The sequence below is a fragment of the Neovison vison genome, chromosome 6 (genome assembly GCF_020171115.1).
Source record: "Neovison vison isolate M4711 chromosome 6, ASM_NN_V1, whole genome shotgun sequence".
Classification (NCBI taxonomy): domain Eukaryota; kingdom Metazoa; phylum Chordata; class Mammalia; order Carnivora; family Mustelidae; genus Neogale; species Neogale vison.
The window spans coordinates 143,458,517-143,478,616 of record NC_058096.1 but is presented as its reverse complement, the minus strand read 5'-3'; the positions used below and the strand labels follow the sequence as shown (position 1 = coordinate 143,478,616).

General features: G+C 37.5%; 1 pseudogene; it reads right to left on the bottom strand.

Annotated features, from left to right (window-relative positions):
• Positions 1 to 3,419: 3,419 nt before the first annotated feature.
• LOC122910149 lies at positions 3,420 to 4,141 on the bottom strand (annotated as a pseudogene).
• Positions 4,142 to 20,100: the final 15,959 nt, after the last annotated feature.

The window sequence follows — 20,100 nt, the reverse complement described above, 5'->3', positions numbered from 1 at the left end:
GATCATCTACGCAGAAAGTCAACAAGGAAATGGCTTTGAATGACACACTGGACCAGATGGATTTAACAGATACATTCAGAACATTTCATCCTAAGGCAGCAGAATACGCATTCTCTTTAAGTGCACATGGAACATTCTCCAGAGTAGATCACAAACTACATCACAAATCAGGCCACAAAGAGCACAAAAAGGTTGAGATCATACCACTCATATTTCTCACCACAATGCTAGGAAATATGAAGTCAACTACAACATAACCAGTAAAAAAATTGAATCAGTAACCAAAAATCTCTCAACAAATGAAAGTCTAAGGCCAGATGGCTTCCAAGAGGAATTCTACCAAACATTTAAAGAAGAGTTAATATGTATTTTTCACAAACTATTCTCAAAAATGGAAGGAAAACTTCCAAACTCATTCTATGAGGCCAGCATTACCCTAATTCCAAAACTGGACAAAGACTCCACTAAGAAAGAGAACTATAGTCTGATATCTCTGATGAGCGTGGTTGCAAAAATTCTAACAAAATATTAGCAAATAGAATCCAACAGCACATTAAAAGAATCATTCACCACAATCAAGTGGGATTTATTCCTGGGCTGTAAGGGTCATTCAATATTCACAAATCAATCAACACAAAATACCAAATTAACAAAAGAAAGGGAAAAAAAAAACAAAAACAAAAGAAAGGATAAGAACCATGTGATTCTTTCAATAGATACAGAAAAATCATTTGACAAAGTACAACATCCATTCATGATAAAAGTCCTTAACAAAATAGGGATAGAGGGAACGTACCTCAACATAATAAAGGCCATGTATGAAAAACCCACAGCTAATATCCTCAGTGAAGAAAAACAGAGCTTTTTCTCTATGGTCAAGAATAGGAGAGGATGTCCACTCTCACCACTGTTATTTAACATACTACTGGAAGTCCTAGTCTCAGCAATCAGACAATGAAAAAAAAAAGCATCCAGCATCACCTGGGTGGCTCAGTCATTAAGCATCTGACCTCAGCTCAGGTCATGATCCCAGGGTCCTGGGATGGAGCCTGGCATTGTGTTCCCTGTTTGGCGGGAAGCCTGCTTCTCCCTCTCCCATGCCCGCTGCTTGTGTTCCTTCTTACTGTGTCTCTCTTTGTCAAATGAATAAATAAAATCTTTAAAAACAATAAAAGGCATATAAATCAGCAATAAAGAAGTCAAACTTTCACTATTTGCAGATGCCATGATACTCTGTATAGAAAACCCAGAAAAGTCCACCAAAAAATTGCTAGAACTGATAGACAAATTCAGTTAAGTCATAAGATACAAAATCAACATACAGAAATCTGTTGCATTTCTATACACCAATAATGAAGCAGCAGAAAGAGAAATCAAGGAATTGGTTTCCATTTACAATTGCACCAAAAACCATCAGCTACCTAGGGATAAAGCTAACCAAAGAGATAAAAGACTTGTACTCTGAAAACTATAAAAAACTGATGAAAGAAATTAAAGATGATACAAAGAAATGGAAAAACATTCTATGCTCATGGATTAGAAGAACAAATATTGTTAAAATGTCTACATCACCTAAATCAATCTACACATTTCATGAAATACCTATCAAAATATATTAACATTTTTCACAAAGCTACAACACACCATCCTAAAATTTGTATGGAACCATAAAAGACCCCGACTAGCCAAAGCAATCTTGAGAAAGGAATGCAATGATGGAAGCATCATAATTCTGGACTTCAAGTTATATTACAAAGCTGTAGTGATCAAGACAGTATGGTACTGGCATAAAAACAGACACATAGATCAATGAGAACCCAGAAATGAACCCACAGCTATATGATCAACTATTCTTCAGTAAAGCAGGAAAGAATATACAACAGAAAAACGACAGTCACTTCAACAAATGGTGTTGGGAAATCTGGACAGCCACATGCAGAAGAATGAAACTGGACCACTTTCTTACACCATATACAAAAATAAATTCAAAATGGATGAAGGACGTAAATGTGAGACAGGAATCCATCAAAATCCTAGAGGAGAACACAGTCAGTAACCTCTTTGACATTGGCCAGAGTAACTTCTTACTAGATACATCTCCTGAGGCAAGGGAAACAAAAACATAAATAAACTATTGGGAATTCATCAAGCTAAAAATATTCTGTACAGCAAAGGAAATAATCAACAAAACTAAAAGGCAGCCTACAGAATGGGACAAGATATTTGCAAATGACATAACTGTTAAAGGTTTAGTATCTAAAATCAATAAAAGACTTATCAAACTCAGCACCCCAAGAAACAAGTAATCCAGTTAAAAAATGAGCAGAAGGCATGAATACATTTTTCCAAAGAAGACATCCAGATGGCTAACAGACACAAGAAAAGACGCTCAATATCACTGGTCTTCAGGGAAATCCAAATCAAAATTAAAAAGTGATATCACCTGACAGCAGTCAGAATGGCTAAAATTAACAACACAGGAAACAACAGATGTTGAAGGGGCTTTGGAAAAAGGGGAACCCTCTTATGCTGTTGGTGGGAATGCAAACTGGTGCAGCAGCTCTGGAAAACAATATGGAGTTTCCTCAAAAAGTTAAAAAATAGAACTTCCCTATGACCTAGCAATTTTACTGCTAGGTATTTACCCAAAGGATACAGAGATGCAGATTTTAATGTTCATAGTAGCAATATCAACAATAGCCAAATCATGGAAAGAGCCCAATGTCCATTGACTGATGAATGGATAAAGAAGTCCTGCATATGTATAATGGAATATTACACAGCTATCAAGAAGAATGGGGTCTTGCCATTTGCAGCAATGTGGATGGAACTGCAGGGTATTATGCTAAGCAAAGTCAGTCAGTCAGTCCAAGACAAATACCATATGATTTCACTCAAATGTGGAATTTAAGAAACAAAAGAGCAAAGGGAACAAGATAAAAGAGAGAAAGGAGCCAACCAAGAAACAGTTTCTTAACTGCAGAGAACAAACTGAGGTTTACCAGAGGGGAGGTGGTGGGGCAGGTGGGTGAAATAGGGGATTTCATTATGGATACATTAAAGGGGGCACTTGTGATGAGCACTGGGTGTTGTAAATGATGAATAAATAAATTCTACACCTGAAACTAATATTACAGTCTGTTAATTAACTGGAATTTAATAAAGACTTGAAAAAAAAGCAGGTTACAGAAAACCCCTCCAAACCCACAAAGTAATCAGTGCTATAGATGCAAAAAAGCCTGCCTATGACTCCCCCAATAATGCTTCAAAGCAAACATATCAAACTTGATTTTCATTCGAATGTTATATCTTCACACTAATAAATACAAAAAGCCAAGGCCCAGATTATATATATAATGCTATATATATATATATATATATATATGTATATATATATATATATATAGCCATGGAAACAATTATTGAGCTTTGTCTTCTACATAAGAGTGCCAAGTAAGTCTCTCTTCCTCAAAAGCAATTAAAATTTGAGTACACTTTACATTTGCCTCTTTTGCCAGCACCAACTCTGCCTCATCTGAATTTTTCTTTCCATGTCATGACAAACATTAATTCACCGGTGTTGTCTGTGGCACTAATTGTTCAGGATCAAGACTTCTGGCAAATCCTTTTGGTTTATCAGCAGCATCTCTTTTCTTTGATTTGCTGTTATTACATTTACTCAGATAAAAGTTTTCTTTTTGTATCAACATTTTGAGAATTAATAAATGCTTCCATGAGAGACTGTGGACTCAGGGAAAGAAACAGGGTTTTTGAAATTAGGGGGTGGAGGGTTGGGAGGGCCTGGTGGTGGTTATTAAGAAGGGCACGTATTGCATGGAGCACTGGGTGTGGTGCATTAACAATGAGTCTTGGAACACTGGAAAAATTAAAAAAAACTGGGGAAGAAAAGAAAAAATAAATGCTTCAATGAACTCTGGACAATCTAAACTTCCTTCAGGCTCACAAGTATTGTCGGCATTGTCAGTAAGTCCCTTCCACTTCAGGAAATACTGCACCTTGCCATTCACTAGCCGTCTGTCCATTATTTTTTCCACCAAGATTCTTCAGTTTGCCTCTTCCATTTTTACTCTTTCCATTATTTCTCTCACATTTTTTGTAATGTAGTTTGATTGGATGATATTTAATTTTTTTTATTTTTAAAAGATTTTATTTACTTATTTGTCAGGAGAGAGAGAGAGAGCATGAGAGAGCACAAGCACAAGCAGGGGGAGCAGCAGTTGGCAGGAAAAGCAGGCTCCCTGCTGAGCAAGGAGCCCAACATGGGACTTGACCCTAGGACTCTGAGATCATGATCTGAGTGGAAGGCAGATGCTTAACCCATGAACCAACCAGGTGTCCCAATTGGAATATTTAACATAACCTATTTTAATTCCAGTATAGTTAATACCCAGTATTATATTTTTTCATGTGTACAATATAGTGATTCAACAATTCCATATATTACGCAGTGCTCATCAAGATAAATGTACTCTTTAACCATCAGTTTGTTCTCTAGAGTTAAGAAGCTGCTTTTTGGTTTGTTGGATACCATTTCTTATTGCAGACTTGAAAAACTGTTTTTCACTGTGTCTGATTTGCTTCAAGTCCCTGGTTGGCAGTGTCTCTGGCCATGTAGGCTCTAAGTCCAAGCTCCCTTGTTTCTTAATACAATGCTTTGACTTGACATTTCATGGACTCTTTCTAAAAAAGGGATAGAGATGTGATGAGCACTGGGTGTTATATACAACTGATGAACTGTTGATTACCACATCTGAAACTAATGATGTACTATGTGTTGGCTAATTGAATTTAAATTGAAAAAAAAGAAAAAGGGGGTAGAGAATGGGGGGGTTGCTAATAAATAAATAAACCTTTTTTTTTTTTTGATGGCTGAAATCTCTAGGACGATGTCTAAATTTTTTTCTTTGTTATTTGGCTGTTGATTTACCAAAGAAAAAAATCACTAATATTGAAAGTAATTTCAAATTTCATAAAAGAATTTAACAGGAGACAAATATCTTCAATCTATTTATGCAAAGAGCCAGAGACAGCAATTGAATAAACTGCAGAATTTGGATGAATCTGAAATAATGATATTGTTCTGTTGGCTGCAACTCATTACAGAGGTTCTAGAATTACTAGTTTTGTCACTACTCAGGCTTGTGAGAAAATTCTGAAGGGAACTGGATAATTAAATTCTACTTTGTTAAGATGGGTTGCCACATGGCTCTATAATGGCACTTTGACATGGTGAAATGAAGAGGTAACATTAGTTGGTGAAGGGCTGCACTTTCACAGTCCAACCTAATTTCAGAAAACACACAGATAATTTTTAATAGCATAAATAAACGTCTAGCATCTTATGCCACTGATGAATGATATAGTTTTCTATCGTTTCTTAGGTACTATGATTCTAAGGTCCATGTTTTTAATCCATGGACCCAATGTTTCCCTAGGGAGTTCCCTTCTTGGCATGTATACTGTGTTAGCCATTTTTACCCTACCAAGTATAAGCTGGCCATTATTATTTAGCTTAGAAAACAGAAAGTGGACTATTATGTGACAAATGCACAGGTAAGTCTTGGTACGGAGCAGGAGTGAAGGATATAGACATAAGACAGTTTTTTGGGAAGCATGGAACTAAACTGTGAAATTTGCCTCTCAGTATAAGCTTCTCTTTCAGAACATGTACTCCTTTCCCCAATCTCTATACTCTGGACTTTTCATGCTACTTAATTTATGATCAGTTAATTTATACAAATGGATAACAATGTGTTTTCCTTTTTTAAAAGCATATATTCCTTTTAAAAATGCTGTTTAACTCAAGAAATGTATTGCAAATATTCAAAGCCATTGAGAAAAGATCATTTTGCAGGAGTTTTGGGGAAGACCAGCTTTAGAAAGTTTGGTTGTAATCCTGGGCAGGTAGAAGAATGTTTATAGGGACAGGGAAGCTGTGTCTCTTGTGGGGGGCAGGGGTCCGTAGTAGGAGCAGAAAGGATGAAAATGCTGGATGATGCCAGTGGATGCAAATAGGGAGAAGGTAAACCAAGACGATGGTGTTGGGAAAATAATTAGCTTTAGCTCTGGAGTTTGGTAACTTATGGCTTCAAACTTCTGAAGGACAATGTCATCCTTTCCAATATCATGCTGCGCAGCTAAGATTTAAGAATGTACTTATTCCAGGCCTGGAAAAGATCCATGAGGCTTTCTGAGAAGAGGCCAGGCTTCCATTGAATTCAGTCTTACCTTTTTCTTAGTCTTTAGTACTGGCAGTTTTCAATCAACATATGTGCCCTTTGGGGACTAACCACGAACATTTTTCAAAATTTTTTATTGTGGGGGGCGCCTGGGCGGCTCAGAGGGTTAAAGCCTCTGTCTTTGGCTCAAGTCATGATCCCGGGCTCCTGGGATAGAGCCCCGCATCGGGCTCTCTCCTTGGTAGGGAGCCTGCTTCCTCCTCTCTCTCTCTGCCTGCCTCTCTGCCTACTTGTGATCTCTCTCTGTCGAATAAATAAATAAAAATCTTTAAAAAAATTTTTTTATTGTGGAAAAATAGAAATATACACAAAAATAGTATAGTAGAATGAGCTCACTGTACTAGTTTCACCTAATTTCAACAATCATTAAAATTTGTTGGTTTCTTTTTCTCTATTCTCACGTAATACTCCCCTCACTCCCCTATTAAGCTAAAGTATTTTGAAACAAGTCCCAGAGAGCGTGTCATTTTACCTGTATATACTTCAGTAAAGTCACCAGCCATCTTAACTTAATAATCATAGATACTGGAGTGAAAACAAAATAGATCGATAGTCTTTATTTTTTTATTATGTTTTTCTTTATTTTTCTTTCTTTCTTTATTTATTATGTTCTACTGTGTTCAGAACTCTATGCCAGGCAATTTGCATCATGTTGTCTTATGTCATCCTTTCACCATTCAGTCAACTAGCATAATGGTTCCCACTTCTCTGACAGAAGAGTTCCAAGAGGTGTAGTAAATTGTTAAAGGTCACACAGCTAGGAAGTGATGCTACGGGGATTCAAATTTTCTTTGCCTACTCTGTACCCTGTTCCCATAATCACTGTATACAAATGTCTTACCACTGGAACATACTTGTCCTCTGAAAATAGACCCATAAAGAGCACCTTGGCATGGGTGAAAGAATTGTTTTCATAAAACTACTTATCCTATTGCTTAGTGCCCTTGAATGAATTCCTTGCTGATTGAGAATGTTTGAGAAGGAGGAGTATTGGTTTTGGAGTCATATGACTTTAGGTTGGGCAAATAGGTTGGATGCTTTCTGGTTGTGAGACTTTGGGTAAGTCACTAGAGCTTTGGGAATCGACTTTTTTTTTTTTTAAATAAATTCCTGTGAAGATTAAATGAGACACTTGAAAATTTTAGAGCAGTGCACTTTATGGAGACTGGGCCCCAGTGTGTTTTGGTACTCTGCCTCCAGTTTCTCTTCCTCCCATCTCCCCATGACACTTCACTAGGAGTATGTGTTTTTCCTTTTTCCTTCCATCACTTCTCCTCCATGCTATAGAGACAAGGCTATACTTATAGCCATATAGCCCATGTTTGTTTATTTAGCATTTTTGGGGGGTTTAATCTCTATTCCTTTATCTCCTCTCTTAAGTATTTTAAAATATCCAAGCCTGGCTATTGCCTTATATTAATTTTGTGCATTATTCTCACTGCATTTTTAATATAAGCTACCTAAAAATTTCAGAAGTCAGCAGGGTATAAATGATTTTTCTCATTATTTATTGTCACATTCTCTATGGGATTATGAAGTAGTATGTGCTGCATGAGTCATGGAACATTTTTGTCATCATTGTGTTGTCAATTTCAATTAAGGCTGAGAACATCTGATGAATAGTTGGGGTGGCCAGGGAGGGGAGGGTCAGATATGCTGATGGTCGTTTTGATAGCCTGGCATATTCTTCAAACCAATTTACAAGGCGGTTTTAATTACCTTGGCAACTCTCCTTGGAACCCTTTCCAAGTTCCTCACATTAAAAAGTCTGCTCATCAGCAACAACCAAAATTATCAATGATTAAAACGTCATAAACCTCCCAGTTCTCTGCTGGGCTCATCATATAGATGGACTGTAAGGTTTTTATAGTCTGAGATGTCAAGCTGATTCTCTGGTTGCCATTGGTAACAGTTGAGATCTCTTAAAAACACTGAATAAGCTCTTCAGGTCAATGTAGCATATTCATATTGTGACTGCTGAATGAATCAAATTGGATTAAAGAATTTTTATAGAGAAATAAAAGGGGCTTCTTATTGGAAATTGGCACATTATTAGTTGGCACTGGGAGACATATAAAGAGATTAGACATTTATGTTGTATGAATCAACTATACAAAGAATTAAATGTAATTTTGATTTAGTTGAGAACGAGTGAATATAAATGAAAACTGCACATGCACACACACACACACACACACACACACACAGATACGCATTTACAGAACTTACTTAGGCTAAAAATAGCCATATGAAAATTGTAGTTTTAGGGGCGCCTGGGTGGCTCAGTGGGTTAAAGCCTCTGCCTTCGGGGTCCTGGGACCGAGCCCCACATTGGGCTCTCTGCTCGGTAGGGAGCCTGCTTCCTTCTCTCTCTCTCTGCTTGCCTCTTTTCCTACCTATGATCTCTCTGTCAAATAGATAAATGAAATCTCTAAAAAAAATTGTAGTTTTAGTGTCCTTGAGGGAAGAACCAAACTTGATATGATACTGACCTTAGAATTATGAAGTAGAGGCATAGCAAAATAAACCAGAAAGGAAATATTCTTAGAATTTTATCTGAGGTAAAGGAAAATAGAAGTGGAACAAATCTGGCTTGGGAAATGTTGACAGGAAATAAGTCTACTGGTCCATTTTGGTTCCAGGCCAGCCTTTCTTACCTGGGCATCATTTCCTTACTTCCTAAAAGACCCAGAAAGGTGAGTCTGTTATGCAGTTGAGTAATAGAGACTAGGAGGTGGGGAGAGTGTGGTTTATCAGGTATCTATTGTTGCATCACAATCCTCCCCAAATCTCAGTGTCTTAAAGCAATACCCGTTTATTGCTTACAATTTTATGGGTCAGGAAATCCTGGCAAGACTTGGCAGAAATGGTTCACTCATGCAGCTGTGCTCATCTGGGGCTGGGAAAGGCGATAAGCCCAATATGACCTCACTCACATGCTAGGAGCCTTGGTGATCCATGTCAGCTGTATTGTTTTGGTTTTCCTCCACTGGCTTTCTCTTTGTGTGATTTCTTTTCCCATAGGATAGCCTGGAGTTCTTTACATGTTGGCTCAAGATAGCAAGAAAGCAAAAGGGAAGTTTCCAGTCTTTTTAAGACCTAGGCTTGGAGTAGGCAGTATCAAGTTTGCTACATTCTATTGGTCAAAACCTGTCAGATTTAAGGGAGCGGCAAAAGACTCAACTGCTGGATAAGAGGTGTGGCATGGGACCAGAGAAATTGTTTGTGAAAATCCTTGCACATTATCTCCCACAGATGGCCACCCAAAATTGAATTCCAATGAATGCCTTGTGCCTTTGCCTTCTGGTAGGGAGCACTAACAGATTTTCCAAGTTTCACAGGGGTAGATGTTGACGTTCTGATTCATTTTTCTTTCATTGAGAAGGTGTGCAGGAGGAAAACCACTGGTTTGACTTTGGACCTGGATTCTGATGCTTACTTAGCCATTCATAAGATATATAGCTTTGTGGTCACTTCAGACTCTATGAACATTATTTTCCTCACCTGTAAGTTAGTAATAAATATTACCTCCTATGGTAGTGCTGAGATGTAATTGACATAACTTACACAGTTCTATCCCACTAACTACCTTACTTAATCAAAGCAAACATTCAGTAATATTAATCTACTACTCTCTACACTTGATCAGGGAGAGGCATAACTGTGTGCTCATAAGGAGGGTGACAATAAAATTTATTGTATAAATGAGAATACTTCTGAGAGCGCAGTGATGCATTATTAATGCTTATGCCAGATAAGAGTCATATACTGGGAACATCCCAGGTAAACTGGGTCACTCTGGTTGTAAGGAACTGCTGGATGGGGCAAGGACAGGACAATAGCTGATGCTTTCTGTGAGAACTTTGCAGAGTCTGTTCATATTAAATATTATTCAGTATGCTTTACATTAAAGGCATTATAAAGTATATGAGAAATCATGCAAGAGGTAATCAGAATTCAGAATAACCATAAGACAATATTTTCTATTACCCTGCATTTCTTCGTTGGTGATGGTATATCTCACAGCAAATTTATCTTTTCTATGAAGGTTAAAAAAAAAACAATTTATGAGGGAATTAATCAAATCCACTTGAAAGCACTTTCTGCCTCTGTATCCTACTCCCTGACTGTTTTTTTCTGTAGATCCCATTTTATTCTCAACACTACTAAATATATAGTTCCAGGAAAGAATAATTGACTAGAAGAATTCATGTTATCAGAATTTGGTACAGAAACAATTATATTTCTGTACATCTTGAAAGGGGAATGGATCAGCAATGTCAAAAATTCTCATCCTGTATAAAACTACTTAAAATATGGCTGATAAAGAAGAAAATAAGATCCATGATGTTCTGAGAACTATTTTGTTTTGAGAGAGTAGCAGGCTATTATAGTCCATCTCAGAGATGTAGACATGGCAGAGGAATAGAACAAGTTGAAACTGAATACAAACGACCAAGATTGCGTGTTACCATAATTTCATGTCCAGATGGTTACAATGTTAAATGTTAGGTCCATAGCTCTTTTGGCTACAGTGAATAGCAAGTCTTAAGGTCATTTTGTACTTAGACAGAATATGGTGTGTTCAATCCTTCATTATTTTCTGCAGTGTTGTTTTCTAAACTCAAAAATAAGAAAGATTTCATTTCTTTGGTAGTAGATACAGCAAATATGTATTAAGTATGTGCTGTGTGTTAGGCTATTTCTAACGCAGTTTCAAACATACTAAACTATGTTTTTATAACAAAGTCTAAAAATTAATCAGTTTTATCCTCTTCCTTAACAACAGCAACAAGAACAACAGAGTTTTAATCTATTAAACATCCCTCCAACATCCCCTCCATTAGTTACTGTTTTCTTCCATGTTATTGCAGATGCTTTTGATTCCACATTGTTTTTAAATATAAATTTAATTATTTATACTCTTTTATCATTAATACTTATTTGCATTTAGAATTTCATTTGCTTTATTTCTTTATTTCTTTATTCCTTACCTCTGGATTTATTTTTTTCCTACATAAGCATAGCTTTTAGTATTTCTTTTGGCATGGATCTGTGGGTAAAAGAGTTTTTAGTCTTAGGTTGGAAATGCTTTCTCTTCCCCTTCTGTCTGCAATGATGGTTTGAAGTAGTATAGAATATTAGGATCCATGTTCCATCAGTATTTTGGAGATTTTTATTATCTGACATTTATTCAGTAATGTTTTGGTAGACGGTTTCTGGAGATTGAAGAAAGAATCCTGATTTGCAGCAATTGTCAGCTTCTGTGGTATAAATATTCCAAACATGGTTATTTCAAGCTACTGACATTTTAATGAGTGGCTCACAAGATTTCTGGAACTTTGACACTCCAGCATGCCATAACATCTATTGTTGTTGAATAGACTTTATGTCAGTATGATTATCTTTCTATTCTAGGTAATCTTTCTCTCTGGGAGCTTTATAATTTTTATTTATTTTTATTTTTTTTAAAAGATTTTATTTATTTATTTGACAGACAGAGATCACAAGTAGGCAGAGAAGCAGGCAGAGAGAGAGGAGGAAGCAGGCTCCCTGCTGAGCAGAGAGCTCGATGCGGGGCTCGATCCCATTACCCTGGGATCATGACCTGAGCCGAAGGTGGAGGCTTTAACCCACTGAGCCACCCAGGTGCCCCATCTGGGAGCGTTTTATAAAAAGATTTTATTTATTTGAGAGAGAGAGAGAATGAATAAGAGGAGGGCCAAAGGGAGAAGAAGACTCCCTGCCAAGCAGGGAGCCTGACCAGGACTCCAGGATCACGACCTGAGCTGAAAGCAGTTGCTTAAGAAACTGGACCATCCAGGGCGCCTGGGTGGCTTAGTGGGTTAAAGCCTCCGCCTTCAGCTCAGGTCATGATCTCAGGGTCCTGGGATTGAGTCCCGCATCGGGCTCTCTGCTCAGCAGGGAGCCTGCTTCCTCCTCTCTCTCTCTCTGCCTGCCTCTCTGCTCACTTGTAATCTCTCTCTGTCAAATAAATAAATAAAAAATCTTAAAAAAAAAAAAAAGAGAGACTGGACTCACCCAGGTACCCTCTTTGGGAACTTTTCTTTTTCTTTTTTTTTTTTTTTTAAGATTTTATTTATTTGTTTGACAGACAGAGATCACAAGTTGGCAGAGAGGCAGGCAGAAAGAGAGAGAGAAGCAGGCTCCCAGCTTAATGATCCCAGGACCCTGGGATCATGATCTGAACCGAAGGCAGAGGCTTTAACCCACTGAGCCACCTAGGCGCCCCTCTCCAGGAGCTTTTAAGGCTTTCTTTTACTATTGATGTTCTGCAGTTTTAAATTATATATAGATATATTTTTATTTTTGTTTATTTTTATTTTTTATAAGATTTATTTATTTATTTGACAAAGAGATACAGAGAGAGCACAAGTAGGCAGAGTAGCAGGCAGAGAGGGAGAGGGAGAAGCAGACTCTCCACTGAGCAGGGAGCCCAATGTGGGGCTTGATCCAGGACCCTGGGATCATGACCTGAGCCGAAGGTTGCCGCTGAACCAACTGGGTCACCCAGGTATCCTAGATATATTTTTAAAGATGTATTTATTTATTTATTTATTTGAAAGAGAGAGAGAGAGAGAGAGAGAGACTTGGGGCGGAGGGTAGAGGGAAAGGAACAGAGAATCTCAGGCAGACTCCATACCTAGCTTGGAGCACAATGGGGGCTTAATCTCACAAGCCTGAGAGCACCAGCTGGGCTAAGAGCAAGAGTTGGACACTTAGCCAACTGAACCACTCAGGTACCACCCCTCCCCCAGAATATTTTTTCATGAATTTACCTTTATTTGTACTGTTTGGGACCCAGTATGTGTTTTCAACTAAGGAATCAAATCTTTCTTCTTCTCTTCAAAAAAAAATCTCAGAATAATGGAAACAGCCATTACTTCTCTATTCTCTTTAGTCTTTCCCTCTGGAATTCTGATTAGATGTAATATGGAGCATCTAAATGTAGTATCAATGGTTTCTGTTCGTTTTTTGAATTTATTTCCTTCTTGTTTCATTTAGGGTTTTTCTTCAGTTTATTCTTCTAACTAATGAGTTCTTTTTTACCTGTAATTAATTTACATGTAATTAATTTAATGTCTAATAAAATTTTTATTTCAATGATTAGGCTTTTATTTAAAAATTCAGAAATAATCCATTGATTATTTTTTTACAAATGTCTATGAATTTCTGTTTTTATGCTCTGAAATACTTTGAATATTTTTTAAGATTTTATTAATTAATTATTTATTTATTTAAAGATTTTATTTATTTATTTGACAGAGATCACAAGTAGGCAGAGAGGCAGGCAGAGAAAGAGGAGGAAGCAGGCTCCCTGCTGAGCAGAGAGCCCGATGCAGGGATTGATGTGGGGCTCCATCCCAGGACCCTGGGATCATGACCCGAGCCGAAGGCAGAGGCTTTAACCCACTGAGCCACCCAGGCGCCCCTAAGGTTTTATTTATTTATTTGACAGAGAGAGAGCACAAGTAGGCAGAGAGGCAGGCAGAAGGAAAGGGAGAATCAGGCTTTCTGCTGAGCAGGTAGCCTGACATAGGGCTCAATCCTGGACTTCGGGAATCGTGACCTGAGTTGAAGGCAACCGCTTAACCAACTGAGCCACCCAAGCTCCTTCTTTGAAGTTTTTAATTATACTTATTTTGAAGTCACTTCTGGATTGTTTGATTATTTCTATTTCTCTAGTGTGAATTCTATTTTTTTAGGTTGGCGGTTTATCTATTGACTGTTGGATGTTAATAGTTAATAATTACTGATTTTTCACTGGGGAGCCTTGAGCACCTTATTTGCATTATCTCAATCCTCCAGTAAGCTATTAGGTAGATACTGTCATTCCATACTGTAGATAAGGATACTAAAGAGTTGAGAAATTAAGTAACTTGTATAAGGACACATAGATAGGAAAGGCAGAGCCAGGAAAAAGTCTAGATTCAGAGTACACACTCAAAATCATCATTCAGTGCAGATTTTTACATGTCTTTTACCCACCAATGATCTTTCTATTGAAGTATGAACATACATATATAAAGTTATTTAAAAAATCATAATGGAATGGCTTGGTGAATCTTTGCAAAATGAATGCACTCACACCCAGATCAAAGTAAAATACATGTCCAGCACCCTAGAATCTATTTTGCATATTGTTAATGTGTTTTCATCTTGAATTATTAATTCCAATAGTTTGTCTCTAGGTTGTTTTGCTTTTTTTTTTGTGAACATGATCACTTTATGGGGGAATAATTGTAGTTTTATTTTTTCATTGCATTTTGAATATTTTTCCTTACCTTGTATTATGGATAAGGACTCTTACACAATGTTGAATAAAAATAATGCTAGAAGACATTCTCATCTCATTCCCAATCTAGGAAAGAAAGCTTTTAAATCTCATCATTAAATATGTGAATTGTCATAAGGTTTTTGTGGATATTTTTTCTCAGATTAAGGATTTCATTTCTATGCCCAATTTGTTAAGAGTTTTATCATTAATGTGTTGTATTTGATTTCTGTCATTGTTATCACAGTATGATGTTTGGAATTTCCTCAGTTTGTCTTTTATAACTCCTAGGCTTTTATTTTATTTTATTTTCATAGGCTCCACTCCCAATGTGGGGGCCTGAACTAATGACCCTGAAATCAAGACCTGGGTTGAGATCAAGAGTTGAATGCTTAACCAACTGAGACTCCCAGGTACCCCAAATTTAGTGGCTTTAAATGTCATAAATTTATAATTTTATAATTCTTTCAGTTAGAATTCTGCCAGGTTTTGGTATTAAGGTTATGCTGACCTAAAAGAAATGGACCTCTTTTTTCTTAGGGTATAGGTGAGTTTTTGTAAAATTATTACTATTTCTTTCTTAACTATTCTACAAAATTTACCAATGAAGATATCTCGGCCTGGAGATTTCTTTGTGGGAATGTATTTATTAATAGATTTAATTTCTTTTATAGGAATAAGCTACTTTTTTTTAAAATTTAAATTATTTTTATTGACATAAAATGTATTGTGTAATGTAAATGTAATTTATGTAATACAGTGTAAATGTAATTATGTAATATAAATGTAACATATAATGTATTATTAGCCCCAGGGGTTCAGGTCTGTGAATCATCAGTCTTGCACACTTAACAGCATTTACCATATCATATATCCTCTCCAATATCCATAACCCAACAATTCTCTCCATACTCCCCTCTCCGCAGCAGCCCTCAGTTTGTTTTGTGAGATTAAGAGTCTCTAATGGTTTGTCTCCTTCCTGACCCCATCTTGTTTCATTTTTTAAAAAATTTTTTTTCCAATTTATTTATTTTCAGAAAAACAGCATTCATTATTTTTTCACCACACCCAGTGCTCCATGCAAGCAGTGCCCTCTATAATACCCACCACCTGGTAACCCAACTTCCCACCTGCCCCGCCTTCAAACCCCTCAGATTGTTTTTCAGAGTCCATAGTCTCTCATGATTCACCTCCCCTTCCAATTTACCCCAACTCCCTTCTCCTCTCTAACTCCCCATGTCCTCCATGTTATTTGTTATGCTCCACAAATAAGTGAAACCATATGATAATTGACTCTCTCTGCTTGACTTATTTCACTCAGCATAATCTCTTCCAGTCCCGTCCATGTTGCTACAAAAGTTGGGTATTCATCCTTTCTGATGGAGGCATAATACTCCATAGTGTATATGGACCACATCTTCCTTATCCATTCATCCGTTGAAGGGCATCTTGGTTCTTTCCATAGTTTGGCGACCGTGGCCATTGCTACTATAAACATTGGGGGTACAGATGGCCCTTCTTTTCAGGACATCTGTGTCTTTGGGGTAAATACCCAGGAGTGCAATGGCAGGGTCATAGGGAAGCTCTATTTTTAATTTCTTGAGGAATCTCCACACTGTTCTCCAAAGAGGCTGCACCAACTTGCATTCCCACCAACAGTGTAAGAGGGTTCCCCTTTCTCCACATCCTCTCCAACACATGTTGTTTCCTGTTTTGTTAATTTTGGCCATTCTAACTGGTGTAAGGTGATATCTTAATGTGGTTTTAATTTGAATCTCCCTGAGGGCTAATGATGATGAACATTTTTTCATGTGTCTGATAGCCATTTGTATGTCTTGATTGGAGAAGTGTCTGTTCCTATCTTCTGCTTATTTTTTGATGTGTTTGCCTGTTTAGTTGTGTTGAGTTTGAGGAGTTCATTATAGATCCTGGATATCAACCTTTTGTCTGTACTGTCATTTGCAAATATCTTCTCCCATTCCGTGGGTTGCCTCTTTGTTTTTTTGACTGTTTCCTTTGCTGTGCAGAAGCTTTTGATTTTGATGAAGTCCCAAAAGTTTATTTTCGCTTTTATTTCCTTTGCCTTTGGAGACATATCTTGAAAGAAGTTGCGGTGGCTGATATCGAAGAGATTACTGCCTATGTTCTCCTCTAGGATTCTGATGGATTCCTGTCTCACATTGAGGTCTTTTATCCATTTTGAGTTTATCTTTGTGTACAGTGTAAGAGAATGGTCGAGTTTCATTCTTCTACATATAGCTGTCCAGTTTTCCCAGCACCATTTATTAAAGAGACTGTCTTTTTTCCACTGTATATTTTTTCCTGTTTTGTCGAAGATTAATTGACCATAGAGTTGAGGGTCCATATCTGGGCTCTCTACTCTGTTCCACTGGACTATGTGTCTGTTTTTATGCCAGTACCATGCTGTCTTGGTGATCACAGCTTTGTAATAAAGCTTGAAATCAGGTAACGTGATGCCGCCAGCTTTATTTTTGTTTTTCAACATTTCCTTAGCAATTCGGGGTCTCTTCTGATTCCATACAAATTTTAGGATTATTTGCTCCAGCTCTTGAAGAATGCCGATGGAATTTTGATCGGAATGGCATTAAAAGTATAGATTGCTCTAGGCAGTATAGACATTTTAACAATGTTTATTCTTTCGATCCAAGAGCATGGAATGGTCTTCCATCTATTTGTGTCTTCTTCAATTTCTTTCATGAGTGTTCTGTAGTTCCTCGAGTACAGATCCTTTACCTCTTTGGTTAGGTTTATTCCCAGGTATCTTATGGTTCTTGGTGCTATAGTAAATGGAATCGATTCTCTAATTTCCCTTTCTGTGTTTTCATTGTTAGTGTATAAGAAATCCACTGATTTCTGCACATTGATTTTGTATCCTGCCACGTTGCTGAATTGCTGTATGAGTTCTAGTAGTTTGGGGGTGGAGTCTTTTGGGTTTTCCATATAAAGAATCATGTCATCTGCGAAGAGAGAGAGTTTGATTTCTTCATTACCAATTTGGATACCTTTTATTTCTCTCTGTTGTCTAATTGCTCTTGCTAGGACTTCTAATACTATGTTGAACAAGAGTGGTGAAAGTGGGCATCCTTGTCTTGTTCCTGATCTCAATGGGAAGGTTGCAAGCTTTTTCCCCATTGAGGATGATATTTGCTGTGGGTCTTTCATAGATAGATTTGAGGAGGTTCAGGAATGTTTCCTCTATCCCTATACTTTGAAGTGTTTTAATCAGGAACGGATGCTGGATTTTGTCAAATGCTTTTTCTGCATCAATTGAGAGGACCATGTGGTTCTTCTCTCTTCTCATATTAATTTGTTGTATCACATTGATTGATTTGCGAATGTTGAACCATCCTTGTAGCCCAGGGATGAATCCCACCTGATCATGGTGGATAATCTTTTTAATGTGCTGTTGAATCCTGTTGGCTAGGATTTTGTTGAGAATCTTAGCATCCATATTCATCAGTGATATTGGTCTAAAATTCTCCTTTTTGGTAGGGTCCTTGCCTGGTTTGGGTATCAGGGTAATGCTGGCTTCATAGAAAGAGTCTGGAAGTTTTCCTTCTGCTTCAATTTTTTGAAACAGCTTCAGGAGAATAGGCATTATTTCTTCTTTGAAGGTTTGGTAGACTTCCCCAGGGTATCTGTCAGGTCCTGGGCTCTTGTTTTTTGGGAGGTTTTTGATCACTGCTTCAATCTCGTTATTAGATATCAGTCTATTCAGGTTGTCGATTTCTTCCTGGTTCAATTTGGGTAGTTTATATTTTTCGAGGAATGCACCCATTTCATCTTGGTTGCTAAGCTTATTGGCATATAACTGTTGATAATAACTTCTGATGATTGTTTCTACTTCCTTGGTGTTAGTTGTGATCTCTCCCTTTTCATTCATAATTTTATGAATTTGGGCTTTCTCTCTTTTCTTTTGGATTAGTGTGGTAGTGGCTTATCGATCTTATTGATTTTTTCAAAAAACCAGCTTCTAGTTTCATTGATACGTTCTACTGTATCTCTGGTTTCTACCTCATCAGCTCTAATCTTGATGATTTCCCTTCTTATGTGTGGAGTTGGTTTGATTTGTTGTTGATTCTCCAGTTCTTTAAGGTGTAGAGATAGCTGGTGTGTTCTAGATTTTTCAATTTTTTTGAGGGAGGCTTGGATGGCTATGTATTTTCCCCTTAAGACCGCCTTTGCTGTATCCCATAGGTTTTGGACCGAAGTGTCTTCATTCTCATTGGTTTCCATGAATTGTTTCAGTTCTTCTTTGATCTCCTGGTTGATCCAAGCATTCTTTTTTTTTTTTTTTAAAGATTTTATTTATTTATCGGGGGGGGGGAGAGAGTGAGCACAGGCAGACAGAATGACAGGCAGAGGCAGAGGGAGAAGCAGGCTCCCTGCCAAGCAAGGAGCCCGATGTGGGACTTGATCCCAGGACACCGGGATCATGACCTGAGCCGAAGGCAGCTGCTTAACCAGCTGAGCCACCCAGGCGTCCCTGATCCAAGCATTCTTAAGCAAGGTGATCTTTAGCTTCCAGGTGTTTGAGTTCCTTCTGAACTTTTCCTTGTGATTGAGCTCCAGTTTCAAAGCATTGTGATCTGAGAATATGCAGGGAATCATCTCAGTCTTTTGGTATCGGTTGAGTCCTGATTTGTGACCCAGTATGTGGTCTATTCTGGAGAAGGTTCTGTGTGCACTTGAGAAGAATGAGTATTCTGTTGTTTTAGGGTGGAATGTTCTGTATATATCTATGAGGTCCATCTGGTCCAATGTGTCATTCAATGCTCTTGTTTCTTTATTGGTTTTCTGCTTCGATGATCTGTCTAATTCTGAAAGAGGCGTGTTAAGATCTCCTACGATTAGTGTATTCATATCAATATGACTCTTTATCTTGATTAACAGTTTTCTTAAGTAATTGGCTGCTCCCATATTGGGAGCATAGATATTCACAATTGTTAGATCATCTTGGTGGATAGTCCCTTTGAGGATTATGTAGTGTCCTTCTGTATCTCTGACTACAGTCTTTAGTTTGAAGTCCAGTTTATCTGATATGAGAATTGCTACCCCAGCCTTCTTTTGAGGTCCATTGGCATGAAAGATGCTTCTCCATCCCTTCACTTTCAGTCTGCGTGTATCTTTAGGTTCAAAATGGGTCTGTTGTAGAAAACATATGGATGGGTCCTGTCGTTTTATCCAATCTGCAACCCTGTGCCATTTTATGGGTGCATTTAGGCCGTTCACATTGAGAGTGATTTTTTTTTTTAATTTTTTTTATTTAGGTGCTTTGAGAGTGATTATTGATAGATACGTTTTTATTGACATCGAGTTGCCTTTGAAGTCTTTCTTTCTGTAGACTGTCTATATTTCTGTTCAATGCTATTCTTGGGATTTTTCCTCTTTTATAGAACCCCCCCTTAATATTTCCTGCAGTGTCAGCTTGGTGGTTGCATAGTCTTTTAAGCCTTCCCAGTCTTGAAAACTCTTTATCTCTCCATCCATTTTGAATGTCAGTCTTGCTGGATAAAGTATTCT